Genomic DNA, 10,000 nt, shown 5'->3' on the forward strand with positions numbered 1-10,000 from the left:
CTTTTAGCGAGACATGGGCCCTCCTGGCTAGCTAAATCTGCGTCCCTCCGGCATGTCAAGTAGACGATGCCGGCGGGACGCAGATTTAGCTAGCCAGGAGGGCCCATGGCTCGCTTAAAGCGGCGCTCTCGTCGACTACGTTCGATCGCTAACCTGACCCAACCTCACCTCACCTAACCTAACCTAACATAACCTAACATAACCTTACCTTACCTAACACAACCTAACCTAAACTAAACCTAACCTAACCTAACCTTACCTAATCTAACCTTACCTAACCTAACCTAAACAAAAACTAACCTAACCTAAACTAACCTAATCTAACCTAAACTAACCTAACCTAACCTAACCTAACCTAACCTAACCTAACCTAACCTAACCTAACATAATATTACCTAATTTTTTTTTTCATACATCATATCTTATCATGATGGAAAAAAAAATTAGAAATTTAAAAAAAAAAAATTAACCAAACAAATTACCAAAATATATATTCGCAATTCGCAATTCGAAATTTCAAATGAAAGATTAAACCTAAAGAGAATCGTCAATTTTGCCTTTTGTAGTGATATTTCGGTCACGCGGTCGGTAGTACGGCGCTTTATCAATACTATGCTACATTTTGTTTGGCACTCTTGACGGTTTGCGAACGAAGTACGAGACCGCGGCTTAAAGCGAGACATGCATCGACGACGCACGAGAGCGCGACACGTGGCCCGCCTGGCGAGCTAAATCGTCGTGCATCGTGCACTTCACGTCCGCCTCTCGCCGGTTCGGCGGCGTGCGTATTATGACGATAATATGTTATCGATATATGATATCTATCATAATATTGTATGATGGATGAAAAAAAAATGTTTTTTTTTTTTCAATTTAAATTAGATAGGGTTTAGGTTAGATAAGGTTAGGTGAGGTTTATTTAAATTTTTTTTATTTCTGCTTTTATTGAATTCCTTGGTTTTTCGTACGAGGGTTATTACTTCACTATTACATTGTTCATATTTCATTTACATTATTAACAGTACGGCGCTTTATCAATACTATGCTACATTTTGTTTGGCACTCTTGACGGTTTGCGAACGAAGTACGAGACCGCGGCTTAAAGCGAGACATGCATCGACGACGCACGAGAGCGCGACACGTGGCCCGCCTGGCGAGCTAAATCGTCGTGCATCGTGCACTTCACGTCCGCCTCTCGCCGGTTCGGCGGCGTGCGTATTATGACGATAATATGTTATCGATATATGATATCTATCATAATATTGTATGATGGATGAAAAAAAAATGTTTTTTTTTTTTCAATTTAAATTAGATAGGGTTTAGGTTAGATAAGGTTAGGTGAGGTTTATTTAAATTTTTTTTATTTCTGCTTTTATTGAATTCCTTGGTTTTTCGTACGAGGGTTATTACTTCACTATTACATTGTTCATATTTCATTTACATTATTAACAGTACGGCGCTTTATCAATACTATGCTACATTTTGTTTGGCACTCTTGACGGTTTGCGAACGAAGTACGAGACCGCGGCTTAAAGCGAGACATGCATCGACGACGCACGAGAGCGCGACACGTGGCCCGCCTGGCGAGCTAAATCGTCGTGCATCGTGCACTTCACGTCCGCCTCTCGCCGGTTCGGCGGCGTGCGTATTATGACGATAATATGTTATCGATATATGATATCTATCATAATATTGTATGATGGATGAAAAAAAAATGTTTTTTTTTTTTCAATTTAAATTAGATAGGGTTTAGGTTAGATAAGGTTAGGTGAGGTTTATTTAAATTTTTTTTATTTCTGCTTTTATTGAATTCCTTGGTTTTTCGTACGAGGGTTATTACTTCACTATTACATTGTTCATATTTCATTTACATTATTAACAGTACGGCGCTTTATCAATACTATGCTACATTTTGTTTGGCACTCTTGACGGTTTGCGAACGAAGTACGAGACCGCGGCTTAAAGCGAGACATGCATCGACGACGCACGAGAGCGCGACACGTGGCCCGCCTGGCGAGCTAAATCGTCGTGCATCGTGCACTTCACGTCCGACTCTCGCCGGTTCGGCGGCGTGCGTATTATGACGATAATATGGTTAGGTTAGGTCAGGTTAGGTTTATGTAAGGTTAGGTTGGGTTAAGTTGGCGAACGAACGTCGTCGACGAGAGCGCCGTTTAAAGCGAGACATCCTTCGACGACGAGGTCGCTGCTTCGGCCGTCGACGACGGACGAGAGCGCCGCTTAAAGCGTGACACGGGCCCGCCTGGCCAGCTAAATCTGAGTCCCGCCGGCATCGTGCACTTCACACGTCCCACTCTCGCCGGTTCGTGCGTATTTAAACGACATTATATTATCGTTATGTCAATGGTATATTATACCTATCATAATAATGTATGATGAATGAAAAGAAATGAAAAATTATTTCAACATCAAATTATACCGCTAGAACTAGACAATGAAATTATCTTACGATTACGTTCATGCCTTATGACGATATAATATTGATATTTCATAATAATATAATATGATGGATGTAAAAAAAAAGATTTTTTTTTTTTTATTTTAATTAGCTTAGGTTAGGTTAGGTAAGGTTAGGTAAGGTTTATTTTAATTTTTTTTTTTTTTTTTTTTTTTTTTTAATTCTTCGTTATATATATATAATGTTAATAATATGATGGATGTAAAAAAAAAGATTTTTTTTTTTTTTATTTAAATTAGCTTAGGTTAGGTTAGGTAAGGTTAGGTTAGGTTAGGTTAGTTTTTGTGTTTGGGTTAGGTTAGGTTAGTTTAGGTTAGGTTAGGTCTGCGAACGAACGTCGTCGACGAGAGCGCCGTTTAAAGCGAGACATCGCCGTTTCGGCCGTCGACGACGCACGAGAGGGCCGCTTAGAGCGCGACACGTGGCCCGCCTGGCGAGCTTAATCGTCGTGCATCGTGCACTTCACGTCCGACTCTCGCCGCGTTCGGCGGCGTGCGTATTATGACGATATTATGTTATCGACATGTCAACGGTATATGATATCTATCATAATAATATATGTTGGATGAAAAATTATTTTAACATCAAATTTTACCGCTAGAACTCGCCCTCGCGCTTTACTTACCTATTCCTATGTTGAACGTCGAAATGAAGACAATGAAATATTCTTTCAGGTGAGGCGTATCGGGCGCATTTAAAATGATCAGTGACACGCTCGTTGATCACGTTTATGCCCTATAACGATATGATATTGATATTTTTTTATGGTATTCATCATAATAATAAATGATGTATGAAAAAAAAAATTGGTTAGTTTAGGTTAGGTTAGGTCACGTTAGGTATGATTAGGTTAGGTTAGGTTAGTTTTTGTTTAGGATAGGTTAGGTTAGTTTTTGTTTAGGTTAGGTTTGTTTTTGTTTAGGTTAGTTTTTGCTTAGGTTAGGTTAGTTTTTGTTTAGGTTAGTTTAGGTTAGGTTAGGTTAGTTTAAGTTAGGTTAGGTTAGTTTTTGTTTAGGTTAGGTTAGGTTAGTTTTTGTTTAGGTAAGGTTAGGTAAGGTTAGATTAGGTAAGGTTAGGTTAGGTTTAGTTTAGGTTAGGTTGTGTTAGGTTAGGTAAGGTTATGTTAGGTTATGTTAGGTTAGGTTAGGTGAGGTGAGGTTAGGTCAGGTCAGCGAACGGACGTAGTCGACGAGAGCGCAGCTTTTAGCGAGACATGGGCCCTCCTGGCTAGCTAAATCTGCGTCCCTCCGGCATGTCAAGTAGACGATGCCGGCGGGACGCAGATTTAGCTAGCCAGGAGGGCCCATGGCTCGCTTAAAGCGGCGCTCTCGTCGACTACGTTCTTTCGCTAACCTGACCTAACCTCACCTCACCTAACCTAACCTAACATAACCTAACATAACCTTACCTTACCTAACACAACCTAACCTAAGCTAAACCTAACCTAACCTTACCTAATCTAACCTTACCTAACCTAACCTAAACAAAAACTAACCTAACCTCAACTAACCTAATCTAACCTAAACTAACCTAACCTAACCTAACCTAACCTAACCTAACCTAACATAATATAACCTAATTTTTTTTTTCATACATCATATCTTATCATGATGGAAAAAAAAATTAGAAATTTAAAAAAAAAAATTTAACCAAACAAATTACCAAAATATATATTCGCAATTCGCAATTTGAAATTTCAAATGAAAGATTAAACCTAAAGAGAATCGTCAATTTCGCCTTTTGTAGTGATATTTCGGTCACGCGGTCGGTAGTGCGGCGCTTTATCAATGCTATGCTACATTTTGTTTGGCACTCTTGACGGTTTGCGAACGAAGTACGAGACCGAGACGAGACCGTACGAGACGAAGTACGAGACCGCGTCCGCCTGGCAAGCTATATTTGCGTCGTATCGGCATTTCAGCCCACCCTCGACCGTTCGGTGGCGAGCGTAATATAACGTTCTCATAATGATATTTATTTCAATGGTTTTATATCATTCATAATGATGGATGAAAAAAAAAAAAAAAAAAAAAAAAATTGAAATTAAAAAAAAAAAATTATCCAAATTACCAAAATATATATTCGCAATTCGCAATTCGAAATTTCAAATGAAAGATTAAACCTAAAGAGAATCGTCACCTTCGCCTTTTGTAGTGTTATTTCGGTTACGCGGCCGGTAGTGCGCCGCGTTTACACTATAATGTGTGAGGGAAAATGTACGCAGGAGAGAACTGTACGATAAAATAATGGCGACGGATTATTGCGCTACCCAACATTGCCGTGTCCGTATTCGTTGTTGTTGTCGTCTGGGTCTCTCCCCTCATCCATCGTATAGCAGTGGGTTGTCGTCTTTGACAAGACTTCCTTCACGGCGTTCGCAAACTGCGGCGGCCATTCGGCCGCGTCGGCGGTACATTTGCGAGACGAGACACTCACCCGGCGTGCGATTATATTTCGTCGCCGCGGCCTATGCGATCGCATCACTCTGGAGTTCCGCGCTAGCAGAATCATCCTGTCGAGTGACGGCGGACGGCGTTTCAGCCTCCGTCGCTCCGTTTACCGCGCCGACGGCGTGCGTTTTCGGTGTGCACGTTTTACGATGGGAAATTGAGAAACGCGGAGCACGATCTCGTGCTCTGTGCGTATGTATGCATACAATCCGTTGTATCTCGTGCGTCGGCACGTTAAAAATCGAAAGAGAGAGCCAGCGTCGCCCGCCGGGTGACTCCGGTGCGCGTTCGCGTGTGACGTGTGGATCGCGGGTGTCGGCGCGCCCAGTGCGCGCGCGCCCGCGGCCTCGCAGAGCAGCTCCCTGGTTGATCCTGCCAGTAATCATATGCTTGTCTCAAAGACTAAGCCATGCAAGTCTCAGTATGAGCCTAATTAAGGTGAAACCGCGAATGGCTCAATATATCAGTTTTGGTTCCTTAGATCGTACACAGTTACTTGGATAACTGTGGCAATTCTAGAGCTAATACATGCAAACGTAATTCTGAACGGGAACGTGAGGAATGCTTTTATTAGATCAAAAACCAATCGGCGGTCGGCGCTCGCGTCGTCCGTCGCTCTTCGAGATGACTCTAGATAACTTTGAGCTGATCGCACGGTCTAGCACCGGCGACGCATCTTTCAAATGTCTGCCTTATCAACTGTCGATGGTAGTTTATGCGACTACCATGGTTGTCACGGGTAACGGGGAATCAGGGTTCGATTCCGGAGAGGGAGCCTGAGAAACGGCTACCACATCCACGGAAGGCAGCAGGCGCGCAAATTACCCACTCCCGGCACGGGGAGGTAGTGACGAAAAATAACGATACGGGACTCGTCCGAGGCCTCGTGATCGGAATGATTACACTTTAAATCCTTTAACGAGGATCCATTGGAGGGCAAGTCTGGTGCCAGCAGCCGCGGTAATTCCAGCTCCAATAGCATATACTAAAGTTGTTGCGGTTAAAAAGCTCGTAGTTGAAATTGTGTCCTGCGGTGTCGGTCTACCGACTGCGGTACGACAGGCACGTCTGCGGGGCTTCTCGCCGGTGCGTCCTTCGCCATCCGGCGTCGGTCGGCCGCAAGGTCGGCCGTTCGCCGAGGCGGGCCGTCGCGGCTGTTTACTTTGAACAAATTAGAGTGCTCAAAGCGGGCTAAGTTTTGCCTGAATATTGTACGCATGGAATAATAGAATAGGACCTCGGTTCTGTTTTGTTGGCTTTCTGATACCAGAGGTAATGATTAATAGGGACAACTGGGGGCATTCGTATTGCGACGTTAGAGGTGAAATTCTTGGATCGTCGCAAGACGGACTAAAGCGAAAGCATTTGCCAAAGGTGTTTTCATTAATCAAGAACGAAAGTTAGAGGTTCGAAGGCGATTAGATACCGCTGTAGTTCTAACCATAAATGATGCCAGCCAGCGATCCGCCGAAGTTTCATTATTTTAACCCGGTGGGCAGCTCCCGGGAAACCAAAGCTTTCGGGCTCCGGGGGGAGTATGGTTGCAAAGCTGAAACTTAAAGGAATTGACGGAAGGGCACCACCAGGAGTGGAGCCTGCGGCTTAATTCGACTCAACACGGGAAAACTCACCAGGCCCGGACACTGGAAGGATTGACGGATTAACAGCTCTTTCTCGATTCGGTGGGTGGTGGTGCATGGCCGCTCTTAGTTGGTGGAGCGATTTGTCAGGTTAATTCCGGTAACGAACGTAACTCTAGCCTATTAAATAGACGTACAACCGGTATCACGAGGGTCCGCGCGCGTCCGTGTCCTTTGGCGTTCTGCGTCGGAGGCGCGGGCGCGTCGCGGTCTTCACTACCGGCGTACAATGAAAATCTTCTTAGAGGGACCGGCGGTATATATAGCCGCACGAGATTGAGCAATAGCAGGTCTGTGATGCCCTTAGATGTCCTGGGCCGCACGCGCGCTACACTGAAGGGATCAGCGTGTCCTCCTTGGCTTAACGGCCCGGGTAACCCGATGAAACCCCTTCGTGATAGGGATTGGGGTTTGCAATTCTCCCCCATGAACGAGGAATTCCTAGTAAAAGCGAGTCACCAGCTCGCGTTGATTGCGTCCCTGCCCTTTGTACACACCGCCCGTCGCTACTACCGATGGATGATTTGGTGAGGTCTTCGGACTGGCGCGCGGAAGCTCCTCGTGGGCCTCTGACGCGCCGGAAAGTTTGACCGAATTTGATCATTTAGAGGAAGTAAAAGTCGTAACAAGGTTTCCGTAGGTGAACCTGCGGAAGGATCATTTCCTGTGCGAAACGAACATGTGCGCGTGTACGCGTAACGTGTAATTTTTTTTTTTTATATAAATTTATTTTGCACATCTCGCATGTGCATTATGAAATATATAATATGCCGAAAACGAAACAATATAACAACAACAATATGTAATCACTAGATTACCCTGAACGGCGGATCACTCGGCTCGTGGGTCGATGAAGAACGCAGCTAAATGCGCGTCAGAGTGTGAACTGCAGGACACATGAGCATCGACATTTCGAACGCACATTGCGGTCCGAGCAAGACGTAGTTTGTCGACGGACCACTCCTGTTTGAGGGTCGCGTACACCAGAAACACCAGACTGCGAACGGTCATATAACACACACACACACTTGTGTGTGTGTGTGTGTGGCTGTTCGCGAGCAGTTGCCGGCGTCGCCAGGTCGGCGGGGGGGGGGGATAGGTCGCGTGCACACGCACGCCTCCGCCACCCACCCGTCCTTCCGGGCGTCCGGTCAAATATTTATCGACGCCTGTTGTCGGGCGCGCCCTGTGCGAATGTAGCGCCTCAGTGCGCTCGCATCGGGCGCTCGCTTCGCGCGCACGCACTGGAACGTGGCGTGAGCGCGGTGACTTGCAAAAGCCGCTGCGCACACACGCACACAACCCGTAAAAGGCGTCGCCGCGCGTGAGTCTGAGCGCTCGCATGCGTCATTTTGCACGCAAACTGTTTGTCGACCTCAAATCAGGAGAGATCACCCGCCGAACTTAAGCATATCAGTAAGCGGAGGAAAAGAAACTAACGAGGATTCCCCGAGTAGCGGCGAGCGAAACGGGAAGAGCCCAGCGCTGAATCCTGCGGCCCCGGCGGGCCGCCGGGAAATGTAGCGTTCGGGAGGAGAATTATACATACACGCGCGGTCATTAGTCACGGCTGCCAGTCCAAGTTCATCTTGAACGGGGCCGTTTACCCGTAGAGGGTGCCAGGCCCGTGGTGACGGTAGCCGGCCGCGACGGTCTCTCTCCCCAGAGTCGGGTTGCTTGAGAGTGCAGCCCTAAGCGGGTGGTAGACTCCATCTAAGGCTAAATACTACCACGAGACCGATAGCGAACAAGTACCGTGAGGGAAAGTTGAAAAGAACTTTGAAGAGAGAGTTCAAGAGTACGTGAAACCGTTCAGGGGTAAACCTGTGGAACTCAAACGAGCGAACGGGGAGATTCATCGCTCTTCCGCCGGGGTCCGCGTCTCGCCGCTCACCCTCTGCCGACGCGCCTTCGCGGGTGCGCCGGCAGGGGGGGGCGCGGGTTCGCCGACGGGCCCCCGGAGTGCGTGCACTTCTCCCTCAGTATAACACCGCGACCCGTCGCGCTGCGGTCGAATGCGCCGTGCGGTTGTCCCGTCCCTCGACGAGGGGCGGAGCCGCGGCGTCCACGGCCGCCGCACGCGACGGTAGAGAACGAGGTTCGCGTCCGCCCGGCTTCGGCCGGTCGTCCGTCGCGCCGCAGCGGCGACCTTCGTGCGGCCCCCGGCGCCTCGTGCGCCGCGGGTGTCGCGCGTCGGCCGTCGTGGTTAGCGGCGCGCTCTCGGACGGGACGCGTCCCGGTCGGCGGTGGGTTTGTTTTGGGCACTCACAGGACCCGTCTTGAAACACGGACCAAGGAGTCTAGCATGTGCGCGAGTCATTGGGATTTTTTTACACTAAACCCAGAGGCGCAATGAAAGTGAAAGGCGCGGCCTCGGTCGCGCCGGAGGGAAGATGCGCGGACCGTTTCCGCGGTCCCGCCGCATTCCCGAGGCGTTTCGAAAAAGCCACCGTTGTTATTATCGAGACGCACTGAGAGCGTACACGCTGGGACCCGAAAGATGGTGAACTATGCCTGGTCAGGTCGAAGTCAGGGGAAACCCTGATGGAGGACCGAAGCGATTCTGACGTGCAAATCGATCGTCGGAACTGGGTATAGGGGCGAAAGACTAATCGAACTATCTAATAGCTGGTTCCATCCGAAGTTTCCCTCAGGATAGCTGGCGCTCGAGAAATATGTTCGCGCCCCTCGCGGGCGCGCTACATTCACACAGTCTCATCCGGTAAAGCGAATGATTAGAGGCATTGGGGCCGAAACGGCCTCAACCTATTCTCAAACTTTAAATGGGTGAGATCTCCGTCTTGCTCGAAGATGAAGTCGGAGCTCGGATGGGAGTGCCAAGTGGGCCAATTTTGGTAAGCAGAACTGGCGCTGTGGGATGAACCAAACGTCGAGTTAAGGCGCCCAATGAACGCTCATCGGAAACCATAAAAGGCGTTGGTCGCTCAGGACAGCAGGACGGTGGCCATGGAAGTCGGAATCCGCTAAGGAGTGTGTAACAACTCACCTGCCGAAGCAACCAGCCCTGAAAATGGATGGCGCTGTAGCGTTCAGCCTATACTCGACCGTCGCAGGCAGGCGGGGCGCACCCGCCTCACGGCGGGGGCGTCTTGAAGCCGCGACGAGTAGGATGGCCGCGGCGGTGTGCGCAGAAGGGTCTGGGCGTGAGCCCGCCTGGAGCCTCCGTCGGCGCAGATCTTGGTGGTAGTAGCAAATACTCAAGCGAGGTCCTTGAGGGCTGATGTGGAGAAGGGTTTCGCGTTAACAGCCGTTGCACGCGAGTTAGTCGATCCTAAGCCCTAGGAGAAATCCGATGTTGATGATGGTGTAAAGTTCTATATATATTGTATATAAAATAACACCCGTCGGGCGAAAGGGAATCCGGTTGCAGTTCCGGAACCCGGCTGCGGAACCGTCTTAAAAATCGTTCC

The 10,000-nt window shown here is 48.1% G+C and overlaps 3 non-coding genes across 3 annotated transcripts in view; all 3 read left to right on the forward strand.

Annotated features, from left to right (window-relative positions):
- The first annotated feature begins 5,288 nt into the window (after positions 1-5,288).
- LOC147068695 (small subunit ribosomal RNA) lies at positions 5,289-7,232 on the forward strand. The gene has a single exon (XR_015071294.1). It is a non-coding gene; the product is annotated as a small subunit ribosomal RNA (ribosomal RNA).
- A 152-nt stretch (positions 7,233-7,384) lies between these two features.
- Positions 7,385-7,546, forward strand: LOC147068696 (5.8S ribosomal RNA). Its single transcript, XR_015071298.1, has one exon. It is a non-coding gene; the product is annotated as a 5.8S ribosomal RNA (ribosomal RNA).
- Positions 7,547-7,940: 394 nt separating this feature from the next.
- LOC147068697 (large subunit ribosomal RNA) overlaps positions 7,941-10,000 on the forward strand; it is a 4,110-nt gene continuing 2,050 nt past the window's right edge. Inside the window, exon 1 of the ribosomal RNA XR_015071297.1 lies at positions 7,941-10,000. This exon is cut by the window's right edge and continues 2,050 nt beyond it. This is a non-coding gene — a ribosomal RNA (large subunit ribosomal RNA).

The sequence above is a fragment of the Rhyacophila brunnea genome, unplaced genomic scaffold (genome assembly GCF_057557595.1).
Source record: "Rhyacophila brunnea isolate RB1 unplaced genomic scaffold, BYU_Rbru_1.0 scaffold_276, whole genome shotgun sequence".
NCBI lineage: Eukaryota > Metazoa > Arthropoda > Insecta > Trichoptera > Rhyacophilidae > Rhyacophila > Rhyacophila brunnea.